Source organism: Stenella coeruleoalba, assembly GCF_951394435.1.
Source record: "Stenella coeruleoalba genome assembly, chromosome: 6".
Taxonomy (NCBI): Eukaryota; Metazoa; Chordata; class Mammalia; order Artiodactyla; family Delphinidae; genus Stenella; species Stenella coeruleoalba.
This window is the reverse complement of record NC_137151.1, coordinates 73,406,076-73,422,019: the sequence shown is the minus strand read 5'-3', so window position 1 is coordinate 73,422,019 and position 15,944 is coordinate 73,406,076. Positions and strand designations below refer to the sequence as shown.

The 15,944-nt window shown below is 39.8% G+C and overlaps 1 protein-coding gene across 12 annotated transcripts in view; it reads right to left on the bottom strand.

The window, feature by feature from the left end:
* OSBPL6 (oxysterol binding protein like 6) overlaps nt 1-15,944 on the bottom strand; it is a 209,440-nt gene that overhangs the window by 178,690 nt on the left and 14,806 nt on the right. The gene's annotated exons all lie outside the window — the stretch shown is intronic.

The following is a 15,944-nucleotide window of genomic DNA, read 5'->3' as shown; positions in this document are numbered from 1 at the left end:
TCTGTGCTTCAATTTCCTATTCTGTAATATGGAGATTAAAAACACCTGCTCCAAAACACTGTGAGGATTCAATGTGACTATGGATTCAGGCCATGTATTCCTTGCAAGAAGACCACTGAAATGATGCTGTGCTCTTTTCAGTACATCACATCAGGAGGCACAGGATGTCGGATCACCCCAACACTGACGGTGTTAACCTTGACCACCTGGACAACTATGTGTCTGCCAGTCTTCACCATTTCCTTCTTTGTAATTAATGAGTATTTTGTGGAAAATACTATAAGACTATGCCAATATCTGTTCTTCATCAAACCTCCACCCATCCATTGACAATTCCTGCCTTCATCAATCATCACTGTGATGTTTTTTGCCAAATGATGATTTTCCTGTTTTCTACCCATCTACATATATTGGTTGGCATTTTCCTGTAAGAGCTTACCCTCCCCCATTCCCATTCATTTACTGATCAATTAACTCTTATTTCAGTTCATGGTTTATAATATATTACCACATTATTTATTTTAATGCTCCAATTTTTCCAGATTTGATCCGTGACAGCCCCTTGCACTTGCCTTTTTGGAAAGCAGATTTAGTGAATACAATTTCACATACCCAGAGGTATGTTCAGTGCCAAAAAAAACTCTGCTTTTTCTATTTGATTTGGGAGGTGTAAGACAACACAGAAATCATTCATGAATGTTAGCTTTTTTTTCTTTTCCAACATCTACTAGCTGACATTCATCTTTAATTATAGGGTTTCCCTGGTGGCGCAGTGGTTGAGAGTCCGCCTGCCAATGCAGGGGACACGGCTTCGTGCCCCGGTCTGGGAGGATCCCACATGCCGCGGAGCGGCTGGGCCCGTGAGCCATGGCCACTGAGCCTGTGCATCTGGAGCCTGTGCTCCGCAACGGGAGAGGCCACAACAGTGAGAGGCCCACGTACCGCAAAAAAAAAAAAAAAAATTATAAGCAGACCTCCTGGAATCCACTGTCAGGTAACTTTCAAAATGGAGTACCTATATTATCCTCTATAAAAAGGCAGAAGACCTAAAAAAGAATCTTAGACACCAAGCATCTTCTTCAAACATCTTCCTTTGTTCAGGACTCTCCTTAGGTGATCTCATACAGGCTAGAAGTCACACTGGCATCTCAACTGACATGAGATAATGGGTGTAACTCACCAGACCTAGTACAGAAGCTCAGTCGGTGGCAGGTGTTACCTTTCATCTTTTTACCTGCCTCAGCACTAAATATCCATTCCTCCTCTGGTACCATCCACCCCCATTACTCATCTTGTCATAGCCCCCATCTTTAGAGCAATAAACCTCAACGTCACCTTCAAATCTTCTCTCTCCCTCACTCAGTTGATAAACACTGCTAGTGCTAGAATCTAGCTTCTAGTTTAGACTCCTGCCCTTAACATTCTCTCCTTCCCTCACTTCCACACCAGATTCCTCTTCCTAAATAATATGAACGTGCCCCTCCTCAACAGAGAGGATCCAGCCAAATAAAGATGGATCCCCAAGCTTGGCACTCAGGGCACTTCACACTCTGGCACCAAACCACATCTACATAGCATTCCATACTGCAACCCCACTGAACTCCAGGCCTGTAATTATCTGATTACCTATTTGTCTACTTAAATCCACTACAAGGCTCCAAAATATAAGGCGGTATTCTGCCTCTTCTTGTATCTCCACTGCCCAGCTCTGTGCTCAGTAAATGTTGGCTGTGTTAATAAATAAAAAGTCACCTGAGAAGACACAGTTGTCCACCTGTTAGAAGCACTACACACAAAAGAGCCAACTTTCCTAGAATTTTATTATTGATTCACACTTGAGGTAGTAACAAATTTGTTTTGCATAGTAGAGTAATGAGGTTATTTGGAATACTTCAGCAGAACAGGTAAAAATCTCTTTAAAATAGGCATTATTTCCATAGCAAATAAGAAGCCCACTGAATAAATATTTAATTATCATTCTCCATCCCAGAAGTGTCAAATTTGGTGGGGTTTTTTGTTTTTTAAGTTAATTATGTTTTTAAACTGGTGCTTTGCATCAAAGTTTTCTTTGATGGTCAACTTTATGTGTCAAGTTGGCTACAGGCTACAGTTTCCAGTTATTCAATTTAATCTAGGTGTTGCTCTGAAGGTATTTTGTAGATGTAATTGAAGTCCATAATCAGCTGACGTTAAGTATGGAAGATATCCTAAATAATCTGGGTGGTCCTGCTTCAATCACTTGAAAGGCCTGAAGAGTGGAGCTGGGGCTTCCCTGAAGAAGAAATTCTGCTTGTGAACAGCAGCCTTCCTGTGCCCCACGCCCAAGAATTCCAGCCTGCCCTTCCTGACCTCCTGCCTTACAGATGTCGCACTTGTCTAGCTGGCTCCTTCAATCACGTGAGAAGGCTGATTCCTGCAATAAATCTCTTCTCTCCTACTGGTTCTGTTTCTCTGGTAGAACCCTGACAGATACAATCTACTTCTAGAATAGAGGGCGACAGAGTGCAACAGCTGAACAGTTAACAAGATCTAAATAAGGCTTTCACAGTATTGCTTCATTATGGAGTGGGAAGTGTTCAAGTCCTAGAACATCAGATACCCCATATTCAAACCTAAGTGCAAATACACATAACATATGCCACGGCTTCTGTCCAACCGTATTCATTATACATTCATTTGACAAATAATTGTAATGAGAGGCACTGGGGAGTGAATGGTGAGCCATCTAGACAGGCATGGTCCCTGCTCTCAGGGAGTTTACAGGCTAGTAGGAGAATCAGGCATCAAAACAGTAATTATACAAATGCTCATTCAATTATAATTATGATGAGTGCTAGGAAGTACAGGATACTGTTGGCATATTTAGTAGCGGAATCTAATCAGTTGGGGAGGGCTTTTGAAATGTCGCTGAGGAATGACACTGCAGCTAAGACTAGAAGGGTAGGTAGGCAGTAGCCAGGCAGAGCATAAGAGGAAGTGCATCCCAGGTCCAGGGAACTATCTGTACAAAGGCCTTGTGCAGGGAAGGACCTAGATGATTTCAAGCACCTGAAAGATGGCCAGTGAGTCTGAGCTGTCGTGAATTAGGGATAAGAGCATACAAGATCAAATGGCCTGAGGGCTTGCCTGGTGGCACAGTGGTTGAGAGTCCGCCTGCCGATGAGTCCGCAGAACCTGATGAGGTCAAATAGGGAAGGAGTACAGGGAGGGAAGAAGACCTAAGACAGGGCCCTGGGAGCACAGACATTTTAAGTGGGTGGAAGAAAATCCTGAAGAGGAGCAGTCGAGAAGACCCACATTCACAGAGTGCACATTCACTTACACAAGAAACTTTTCCAGGAGCCATTTTAGTTCAGCCTCCACATTCAAAAAGGTGTACATTGGGCTGCCCTGGTGGCGCAGTGGTTGAGAGTCCGCCTGCCGATGCAGGGGACACGGGTTCGTGCCCCGGTCCGGGAGGATCCCACATGCCGCGGAGCGGCTGGGCCCATGAGCCATGGCCGCTGAGCCTGCGTCTGGAGCCTGTGCTCCGCAACGGGAGAGGCCACAGCAGTGAGAGGCCTGCGTACCGCCAAAAAAAAAAAGGTGTACATTTTTCACTGAAGAAGAAATAGTAACCAAGGGAGGAGATATGGGGATATATGTATATGTATAGCTGATTCACTTTGTTATAAAGCAGAAACTAACACACCATTGTAAAGCAATTATACTCCAATAAAGATGTTAAAATAATAATAATAATAAAATAAAATTTTTAAAAATATGGTAACAACCGAGGGAAAACCTAATTTGAACGGACATGAATAATTTCCAGCTAAGGTGTTTTCTACAATGGATATCACCTCACTGATTACTGTTTGCAACAGTTATTCAGTCTTTGGGTCAAACTATACTTTCCGAAGTCACTTCTTATTAACACTAATGACTTGGTCCTTTATGTATAATTAGTTGAGGCAATTAGTTGCAAGGCTCACATTAGGACACATTGCTTTAATCTTTTGAAAATCACTATGGGCCACATAATTCTAAGAGTGCCTCACGTGAAAGAAAACATTGAACCAATAGGAAGTACTAATTTTATAAGGCTCTAAGAAGAGTGCCCCAGCCCCCAAAAGAATCACACGAATTAGTGCAAGCTCAGTGACTAAAAGAACTTAGGCTCCAGGAAAGGACGCATTTAAATTAAAATTGCACTTTCTCAGACTAGGAATCCTCCCCATTAGTACAATACAAGATATGTCAGAGAAAGCTCTACAGTGTGTTGAGGTTCAGAGGGCAATCTGTAAGGTGCCTTATTGTGGCTTAGAAAAACAGGCCCAGCGGGGAGGCCCACAGATCCAGCAGTTACAACAGCAGGATGCACAGCGGGAGCTTAATGAATATTTGATGATGACATTTTTCCTCCTTTGCATGCTGTTACAAGGCAGCCCCCATCTTACCAATGGGAACTTGTGCGGAGTCTACTACCCATTTTTCCTTAAAAACCCATTTTTCCTTAAAAGTTGTGTTATAAATGGTGGAGCCCAGGCCATATGCTAAACCGTAAGAGTTTAACTAGAGCTGCTGACCACCATTTATAACAAGGCTTTTGTGAATTAAATACATTGGGCACAACTTAGTATTCCAAAGGTGTATCTTTCCTCGTCAGCAGTCCCAGAGTGGCCAAAGATGCCACTCCCACTAGCAGCAGGAAAAGGATTCACCTGGCTCCAGGCTGGGAATGTGGGCAGAGGGGTAATGATGGGGCGGCAGTTGGGAGTCGGGGCCAGTGGCTACCACGTGACAGATCCAAACCCCAAGATAAGGATGTGGGGGACACATCAGAGGGGGGTAGAGCAAAGACTCAGCCCTAGCAGGGCTGTAGGGATAGAGAAGGGTTAGGGATTCCCTACCAAAGATGACGAGAGGCCGTGGTCAGAAGGAAGCAGCAAGCGCTGGAAGCAACCATGTTCTGGCAGGAGCCCTGAGGGAAAAGGTGGTTCTGAGGCCAGCAACAACCTGAGAGGCAAGGTCAGATATCAGTCGAAGACTGCGAGCCCTTGGCCCTTCAGGACATACTATTATCCAAAGTCTCTGGAACCACATCAAAAGCCATGCAGCTACTCCCCTATTTGTACACAGACAGGTTCTCTGCCTGAACTTCCCAGGATTTTCCAGGTGGCTCAGGACCTCCCTGGCTTTATCTCGGGGGCTATCCATGTAGTCACCCCATCTGGACTTGGCAGCTTGGCTTCAGATGACCACCTTCACCCCAGTCCTTGTCTGGGCCTCTGCTCCATCCCAGGAGAGAGTGGTCATTTATATGTCCAGTGTACAAGACTACATTAGTCTTCCAAAATTGATATCCAAACCTGAAAAGCCATCAAGGCACAATATTCAAAGGATGGCCATCAAATAGGTTGAATCATCTAATGGTAAAGTATCTGGTCTATCCTAATTGCAGAGGAAGATGAATTTTAGAGTCTTTGTTGACTTAAAAACAATTTTAATGTAGCTACAGCTTTTATGTTTAATATAGTCTTATTTTTTTCAGAATATATAGCAATAATATGGACAAAAGAGGAAAAGACATTTTCTTAAAAAGCCTTTTAAGTTACTTAGTAGGTAAGAAAAATGGCAGCCAGGCCTGTAGCCTTCAGGGAGACGCTTGGGAGATTGTTCTCTGTGAAATCTTTCCTAACCAATGGAAAAAAAAACCTAAAGATATTGTTGTGGCAATGAGGGTGGACCTCCTCATGGAACTGGCTCTGTCTGTGAAGTCCTCAGCTTAGAAGCCCCCTTGCGTGCTGGGAGCTTCCCAATCAGCTCCCTGGTGCCTCACTCTTAAATAGAAGTAAACAATCAAGGATCACCAGATATCTAAGGAAAAGCTCTAACATGAAAGACAGACCAAAACAAGCAAACATAAGGGAAGCAACATGGAGGAAACAGAGGTTATACAGGAAACAGAAAACATTAATATCCTTAAAGGAGTAGGAGAAGACACTGTATCCATAAAACAAGAAAGAAATGTTTAAAAAAAAAAGGAAATTCAGACATGAAAAAATCAAGAGAAGGGCTGGAAAATAAGGCTTAAGGAAATTTCTCAGAAAGTAGGGGAAGAAGATTAAAAATGAAGAAATACAAGAAGAGATAAGAAAATTAGAGAACTAGTGAATCCTGGAAGTCTAATATTCAAATAAGAAGATTCCAGAAAAAAGAATACAGTAAGAGGAGAAAATCATCAACAAAACTAAAGATGTTTCAGATCTTAAGGACCTGAATTTTCCAGACTGAACTGGCCCAAGTTCCTAGAAAAATTTGGATTTAAAAAGAGAAAATAATATTAACTACCAGACAGGCCAAACCTGACCCACTGCCACTGTTTTGTAACAGAGTTTTTCTGGAACACTGCCACATCCATTCATTTAAATGTTACCTATGGCTGCTTCACTACTATAACAGCAGAGTTGAGTGGCTTCAACAGAGACATTATGGCCTGCAAAGCCTAAAGTAATTACCATCCAGCTCTTTATATAAGAAGCTTGCCAAACCCTGACGTACAATTAAGGGTATAGACACTGAGTTCAAATCCTGTAATACACTACTAACTGTGTGACCACGAGCAAGTTACTTAATTCTCAGTACCTCAGTTTCTTTACAGATGAGTCTGTAAGGAGATCATTATTGATCTCCTAGAGTTATTATGAATTTTTAAATGTAAATAAATAAATAAAAGAAAGTACAATACATGTAAAGTTAATTAATAATATAAAAAGTGCTTAGAACGAAGCCCGCACATTTTTTAAAGAGTGTGGTAAAAACAAAAAGGTTTAAGACCAAATGGTGAGCAATAATAGTGAAAGTATTCTATTGGACAATGCTTCATTTCTAATAAAACCTTACTAATCATCACTTTGGCATACAAGTTCTCCAAAATCAATCTCCACAATTTGGTTAATATTTGTTAATCATCAAATAGCTGAGAAGGAAAAACATTTTCTCAATATTAGCTGAAAGTCACTACCTCTTAGACTTTCTCAAACCATTTACTACTTAGCTTTAGAAAGGCCTCTGAATGTTTGATATTTTCCTCAAGATTCTTTCACAATACTCACTCCACCTCCATCTCTCCCCCTCCTCACACACCCAGGAGCTGGAACTCCAGCCCAACACACCCGGGGTTCTTACAGGTGACTTTCCCTGCATGCTCATGGCATCCAGATGTTCACTAATGTACCTCTGCAGGCATCTCCTGATGGCAGGTGTACTCACAGCTGGAAAAACCAACTGTGGTAGGCTGAAAAATGACCCCCCAAAGATATATTCACTTCCTAATCCCCAGAACTTGTGAATATTACCTTTATTATGGCCAAGGAAAAACTATTGCCTTATATGGCAAAAATATATAAATATAGATGATTAAGTTAAGGATATTAAGAAGAAGTGCTTATCCTGGATTATCTAGGTGGGCCCTAAATGCAATTATGTGTATCCTTATAAGAGAGCGGCTGAGGGAGTTTTGAAACAAACAGAAAAGACAGACAGAGAAGAGAGGGCAATGTAGAGATGAAATAGAGATTTGGAGAGATGAGGCCACAAGCCAAGGAACACCAAAGAATGCTGGCAGACTGGAAGCTGGAAGAGACAAGGAATGGATTCTCCCCTGGGGCCTCTGGAGGAGCAGTTGCCCTCCTGACCGCATGATTTCAGCCCAGACTGCTGGTCTTCAGAACTATAAGAGAATAAATTTGTGTTGTTTTCAGCCACCAAGTTTGTGGTAATTTGTTATAGCAGCCATGGGAAACTAATATACCACCTCACTACACCCACACACACAGAGGCACTCACTCAGCACCACCTTTTTAAGCAGGGACCCAACAGTTAGAAGACTTTCTCATTTAAAAAACCCAATTCTTACAAAGGAGAGTTGGTAAAGAGTTTACTAAAGCCTTTGATAACTGAATTAAATCCTTCTGAGAGTGATTCAACATGAATCAAAATTTCTAACTCTCTCCTCACCTTGAAAACCAGAGGAGAAATAATAATATCACTAAGTATATAGGTTATACTACTGTGGCCTCATGGTTTTGTGTTCTGACTTTGTGTCCCATTGGTCTACTGTAAAACTGTTAAGCAGTGACACTGACTTTCACATGCAGCTGTGGACTCAGTCTCATTGCTACGTCTTACTTGGTAATCCCTGACCACAAAATATTACATAATCTGTGAGTTCTCACATTCCTTTGTGTTGACATAATGTGCAATAGCCTTTTAACCCAAACAAGAATCCAAGAATCCTATTTCGTCTCATTCTACCTATTGGAAAACTCTTTAATTCTTCATACAAGACAAAAAATAGATGCTAACTTTCTTAAAATAGCCAATAAGATAAACCCTAATCACATGGCCTTCATATATTACATTGTGGAAAAATTAGATGCATAATCTGATTAACCAGCATACCGAACAGGCTTGAATAGTTGAAGGTTATATACTGACTCAGGTGTGACTAGTTTTAACAGTTTGAAATGTAACCTTAAAAGATGGCAGAATTAATACTTCTCTGCCCAGCCTTGATACTTCCATAGTCAAGAGCCAAATGCTTCTAAAGTGTGACAAATGATCATTCTAATTAAAACTGGTCAAACACTTAGCTGTGCTGCTTAGTAGTATAATGCCCTTAAGAGGATTAGACAAATAATTCTGGAAATATACAAAGCCATGGTGTTTGTTAATGAATTTCTGATAGAAAGAATAAAACATTTTAGTGTTTCAATAAATGAGTAAATGGAACTTCTCATTTGTCCAAGTGACTGACCTAAAAAGGATTTGGATATATGAACTGAAAATATCTTCTACTCTATTGCTTGCTTTTTTGCTCTCTGTCAGTGTTTTTGATGAAAAGAACTTTAATACAGTGTTTTCTTTATGGTGAGTATTCTTTACATCTTGTTTAAAAAATCTTTGCTTACTTTTTCTAGAATATTTCTGTTTTACCTTTCTCAGGTCTATAATCTATCTGGAACTATTATTAGAGGTCCAGGATTAACTAGAAGATCAGGTAAAATTCTGGGGACCTTCCTTCTCCCACCTCACTGTCATTGTCATCATCCAGGACTAAGTACATGCTCCCTTATTTCTTTAAGGCCATTACAGCCATTGTGAACACAATGGAGACCTTAAGGCCTCTGCAACTTTTCTTCTTCCCATACATCAGCCTTCATCTTTGACCCCCTCCTTTCCTGATCTAGTTAATCATAAGCTGTCCCTTCCACCTCTCCCTTTCTAGCACTCTCAACTCCCCACTCACTCAGCACAAATCTCAATCTTGGCAAGAAGAAAGTACTATGGACCAACTGGTTCTGAAGGTCCAAGGATCTGGGTTTGAAATAGGATTATACAGTTTATAAGCTGCAGGACTTCAGCACTCACTTGACAATCCTACTTCCCCTTCTAATATTGAGAAGGGCTGGGGCTGAGGTTAGGGTAGAGAAGGATTATCAATAACAATACCTTTTGGACCTATTGTAGGGGTGAGAAATAATGTATGTCAAGACCTTGGCACAGAATAGGCACTTAACAAACAAACAAACAGTATCTAAAAAAGAACAATAAATAATAAATCAATAAAACCACTAGCCAACTCACTCAGTTGCTTTGAACACTGCTGAAGAAACTCTTACCACCTCAGCTAGGCTTTCCTATTCACCACATTGACCATGTAAACTTCTACCACAACCCCTGAAGTTCTCTATTTTACTCCTTTGTCAGTCTCCTCACTTTCAACAGATCCCAGGAAAACTTCCACTCCTAGCCAAGATAAAATAACAAGGACAGGATTTACCTTCCTATCTGAAACAACCATAAAGTGGACAAACACACGAAGAAACAGTTTTCAAGACATTATCAGACAACAAAAATAGTGAACTGAAAGATGGGAAAGTGAGGTGAGTCCCCAAGTTGTACCAGCCTATGCCTTGAGAGTTTCCAGCTGTGGCAAAGGGAAGGGAATCCAGGAAGGGATCAGCAGACTTACTGAGTTGAGAGTCTGAGAAGACCAAGGCAGCTATAGTTCGAAGGAAAGGACAGAGCTTCACAGGGTGAGAATTCTGGAGATGTGCAGAGAGTCCCCCTCAAGAATGCAGTTGATTCCTTCTCACAGCTGTAAGGAAACTAAAGTAGCTGGAGAAAGAACCAGCAGAAAGGCTCAGAGGTTACAGCGTAGTGCCTGAAGTCATGCAGAATCAAAAACAGTATCTGGTCCCATCTCCCAGACTGGAAAACCTCATGATTCAGAGGACACTGGACAGAGTAAACACAAGTGTCTTGTCCAGTCCTGTGGAATACTTAGCCCTAAATTAAGCACTGTTTTAGTCCCATCTAAAAAACCTTAAAGCAAGACCTAAAAGAATCAAACTATTTCCAAGTAAATTAACTGCATTACAGAGTAAAGTTCAAGAATATTTACAGAAATTCAAAAATATCCAGTACCCAACAAGGTAAAATTCACAATATTTGGCATCCAATAAAAAATTACCAGGTACACAAAGAAGCAGGAAAATATGACTCTTAATGAGGAGAGAAATCAATCAATCCCCTCAACTCAGAGCTGATTCAAATATTAGAATTAGCAGACAAGGACTTTAAAACAGTTATAATAACTGTATGCTCAAAAAGTTAAATAGAGAGACGGAAGACATTTCATCTCCACTTCTAGAGATGAAAACAACAAAATCTGAGATGAAAAATACACTGGATGGGATTAATGTTTTAGACACTGCCAAAGAAAAGATTACTAAATGTGAAGACATAGCAGTAGTAACTATCCAAAGTAAGATAGCAAGAAAAGAGAAATTTTTTATTGAACAGAGTATCAGTGAGCTGTAAGACAACTTCAAATGGTCTAATATACAGGCAAATACAGTACCTCAAAAGAAGGGAAAGTGAAGAAGGAATAGAAAAAAACTTTTGAATAATGGCAGAAAATTTTCAAACTTTCTTGAAAATGAAAACCCCACAGATCTAAGAAGCTCAATGAATCCCAAGCACAAGATACATGAAGAAAACCACATCAGTGCACATCATAATCAGATTGCTCAAAACCCTAATGATAAAGAAAATCTCTAAAACAGCCAAAGGGGAAAAAAAGATACCATGTGTACCAAAATATGGATAACAACAGATTTTCCATTAGAAACTCTTCAAGTGGGAAGCAACATCTTTAAAGTACTGAAAGAAAATAATACTGCCTACTCAGATTTTCATAGTCAGTGAAAATAACTTTCAAAACAGAAGGCAAAGTAAAGATATTTTCAGAAACACAAAAGCTAAAAGAATTAATCACCATCAGACACAAGAAATGTTAAAGGAAGTCCTTTGAGCTGAAGGCAACTGATTCCAGATAAAAATATGGGTCTACAAAAAGGCATGAAAGGAACATAAATGGTAAATACATGGTTAGGCATATAAGATTTTTTTAAATTATTATTTAATTAGTTGCAGCATGCGGGCCCTAGAGTGTGCAGGCTTCAGTAGTTACAGAGCGTGGGCTTGGCAGTTGTGGCTCATGGGCTCTAGAGTGCAGGCTCAGTAGTTGTGGCGCACAGGCTTAGTTGCTCCACGGCATGTGGGATCTTCCCAGACCAGGGCTCGAACTCTTGTCCCCTGCATTGGCAGGCGGATTCTTAACCACTGCGCCACCAGGGAAGTGCCTTGCTTCTGTTTTTAATGTCTTAGGTTTTGGAGGGCAAGGCATGTGGGATCCTAGCTCCCCGACCGGGGATCAAACCCACACCCCTTGCATTGGAAGGCAAAGTCTTAACCACTGGACTGCTAGGGAAGTCACCTAAAGCAATTTTAGATGTAATATTATCATCTGAGTTGCACATTTAAACTAAAACCTAGGAGCAGATATACGAGCTAATTTGTCAGGGATAACATTCTACCATCACCCTCAAAAAGAGATTACTAATTTCCTGTTTTAAGTACAGTCATCACACCTATGCCAGCAGAGGAGAAATGAAGAAAGTTACCTTATGATTTGTGGGTAGCTGTTAAAGTGTCTGAAGAAACAGAACCTTGCTTGTGTTTAATTCATAAGTTATTGCTTTGCAGAGAAATGTCAAATGGTCTGTTTTAAACCAAAAAGAATCAACTAAAAATCTCTAGTATCTCCAACTTAAAGAAATTCATTTTAGCCTTTGTTTACTTTATTCCTGGCTTTGAAAAATGTAATCCCTAAACCTCGTTATTTCATTATGTGACCTGCTCATAAAGAATAATTAGGCATTCTTCTCAAGATATTTTTTAAAAATATTTCTTCTACAGGGAAACAAATAATTGTCGGTTAACTACCCTATAATGGACATTTAAGAATAGAAGTACAGCAGTGCTTTATCCAAATACGTGTTGTGTTTCCTTTTAAAGTTTAAAGGAAAAACTACAGGTTTTTTCTTCAGTTCTCCGGAAGATTAGAGTGTAAATACAAACTAAACAAACCTATAATTAGCATTTATAATAGCAAACAATGTACAGTGTAATTTTATATGAATCAATTAACAAAAATTACATATTCAACAACTTACTGAATGCCCACTACGTATAAGGCTATATGACGTGGGAGTTAAAAAGATAAACAGAAAGCGCCTTCTAGTTCTATTGAAAGCCCTTTAATAGCATTAGTTTGGGGGATTTAACAAGTGAAAATAAAAAACAACCCTTGACAGTTATCAGTCCCACTGAGGTTCCCATGACATCTGAACAGTCACTCAAAGGCAGCTAAAGGTTGAAGACTCGATAGCTCTGCAACCCAGGGAACCATAGGATGGAGCCCCAAACCTAGGCAGTAAAATCAGTCCGTCCTCTAAAAAGACCCAGAAAAACTTAGCAGCAAATATGCAAGCATCCTCAGGAGCAAATTAACAGAAATATTAAGTGTGTGGAAGGGGTAATGGTTGGGGCTTGGGGGAAATAGCAGAGAGAAGGGAAAAGAATGTTGATTTGTATTTGTTTAAAGCAGAATTTCCACAGTAAAGTCAAAAACTGAAATGCTGCCTTTACATACTGACACATGGAAGCTCTCATTTGAATTTAGAAAACTGGATTTTAAGTTTATATTTCTTTTAATCACCAATTGGGATTAATAATTTTAGTCCTATTTTACTATGTGCCAGATAGTATTTATACACTGAAGTCAGCAAAACCAGAGTTAAGAATACAAAGTGTCCAATACATATATGATACAGCCAATTTCCTCTCAGAAAAGAAAAAAATTCGTAAGCTCTCATTAAATAGTAGTCACTAAACACCAATGACGTACTAAATGTTGAGTGAGTTAGATAAAGTTGAATTTGAGGGAAACTTTCTGTTTGAATATTTATTCATTAACTGAAAAACTAAGAGCTAATAAATTCTCTATGGTCATTTTAGTTGTCATGTCTTTGATGCTACCACTTCTATAACAGTGATGATTCCCTAACACTACTGGTGATAACTGGTTAGTTTTTACTGGTGATAATGGGCCAGAAGAGCACAGAACACTCAACACAACATAACGACTCAAGACTTAGGTCCCAATAGTAATCCCATGATTACAGTTAAGGAAATTACTTGGCCAAATTACTTAACCTTTTGTGCCTCAGTTTTCTCATCTCTAAAATGGAGCTGATAACAGCAGTAATCAATAGCATTACTGTGACTATTAAATGAGTTAATTCAAATAAAGTGCTTAAAACAATGTCTGACACATAGTAAACTGCATATATATCAGCTATTATTAGTGTGTCTACGTTTTCACCATGCTTGAACAATTTTTTTTACTAAGCCCTCTCATACATTCTTAGCAAAAAATGTTTTTTTTAAAAAATCTGGAGGCCTAGACTGCTAGAGGATATGTAACGAAGGCCTTAAAATGTTCACATCCCTTAATCCTTAATCTAGCCATTCTAAGGAATAACCAGAGTTGTACACAAAGATCTTTACACAAGGCCATTTATCAGGTTACTTATAATGCCAAAAAGCTACCTAACTGCCTAACTAGAATTAAGTATGGTATGTGCATAAAATGCAATATTCTGCATGTATTAAAAATTAAATTTAGCTATGGAGATAGTAAAAAGATGAGTGGTTGCCAGGGGCTGTGGGGAGGGAGGGATGAACAGGCAGAGCACAGATGATTTTTAAGGCAGTGAAACTACTTTGTATGATACTATAATGGTGGACACATGTCATTATATATTTGTCAAAACCCATGGAATGTACACCATGGGCAAACCATAATGTAAATTATGGACTTTGGGTAATAATGATGTGGCAATGTAGGTTTGCCGATTGTGACAAATGTACCGCTCTGGAGTGGGGTATTGATAGGGGAGGCTGGGCTTGTTTGGGGGAAGTGGGCATTTGGGAAATCTCTGTACTTTCTGCTCAGTTTTGCTGTGAAGCTAAAATTGCTCTAAAAAAGAAATTCTATTTTAAAAATGAAGTTTAGGAGAATAATGAATGACACAAGAAATACTCATGATACATTGTTGAGTAACAGAAAGCAATTTGTAAAGAATTAAAGGAACATACCCAAATATTACAATTCAGCTTCTAGAAGCAATATTATAGCTGATTTTAAAATATACTTTTCTGGATTTCCCTGGTGGCGCAGAGGTTAAGAATCCACCTGCCAATACAGGGGACACGGGTTCGAGCCCTGGTCCGGGAAGATCCCACGTGCCGCAGAGCAACTAAGCCCGTGCGCCACAACTACTGTGCCCGTGTGCCACAACCACTGAAGCCCACGCACCTAGAACCCATGCTCCGCAACAAGAAAAGCCACCACAATGAGAAGCCCGCGCACCACAACAAAGAGTAGCCCCTGCTCACTGCAACTAGAGAAAAGCCCAGGCACAGCAACAAAGACCCAATGCAGCCATATATAAATAAATAAATTTTAAAAATAAATAAATAAAATATACTTCTCTCAGTTTGCAAATTTTACTACAATGAACTTGTATCACTTTCAATACATAAGGAATTTTTAGGACTTTCCTTTAAAATATCATGCAGTTTTCAATTCAAAGTTATTGAAAAAAGGCATGTACGGTTAAATAAGAAAGAAATAATCAGAGATGAACTGATACTTCTAACATTTCCTTCAACCAAAAAATCTCACCAAGTTCTTAAAATCCAATAGCTCTGAGATATTATGCATTCATTCATTCCACAAATATTTACTGAAATACGAACTAGGTCCTGGGAATAAAGCAGCACCTAAGCTAGACATTGAATATTGGGAGGCAAACAACAACAAATAAACACCTAAGGAGGTGAGGGTGTGATGAAAAGGGAACCCTCTTGCACTGTTGGTAGGAATGTAAATTGATACAGCCACTATGGAGAACAGTATGGAGACTGCTTACAAAACTAAAAATAGAACTACCATATGACCCAGCAACCCCACTACTGGGCATGTACCCTGAGAAAACCATAATTCAAAAAGAGTCATGTACCACAATGTTCATTGCAGCACTATTTACAATAGCCAGGACATGGAAGCAACCTAAGTGTCCATCGACACACAAACGGATAAAGAAGATGTGGCACATATATATACAATGGAATATTACTCAGCCCTACAAAGAAACTAAATTGAGTTATTTGTAATGAGGTGGATGAACCTAGAGTCTGCCACACAGAGTGAAGTAAGTCAGAAAGAGAAAAACAAATACCATATGCTAACACATATATATGGAATCTAAAAAAAAAAAAAGGTTCTGAAGAACCTAGGGGCAGGACAGGAATAAAGATGCAGACGTAGAGAATGGACCTGAGGACACTGGGAGGGGGAAGGGTAAGCTGGGGAGAAGTGAGAGAGTGGCATGGACATATACACACTACCAAATGTGAAATAGATAGCTAGTGGGAAGCAGCAGCATAGCACAGGGAGATCAGCTCGGTGCTTTGTGACCACCTAG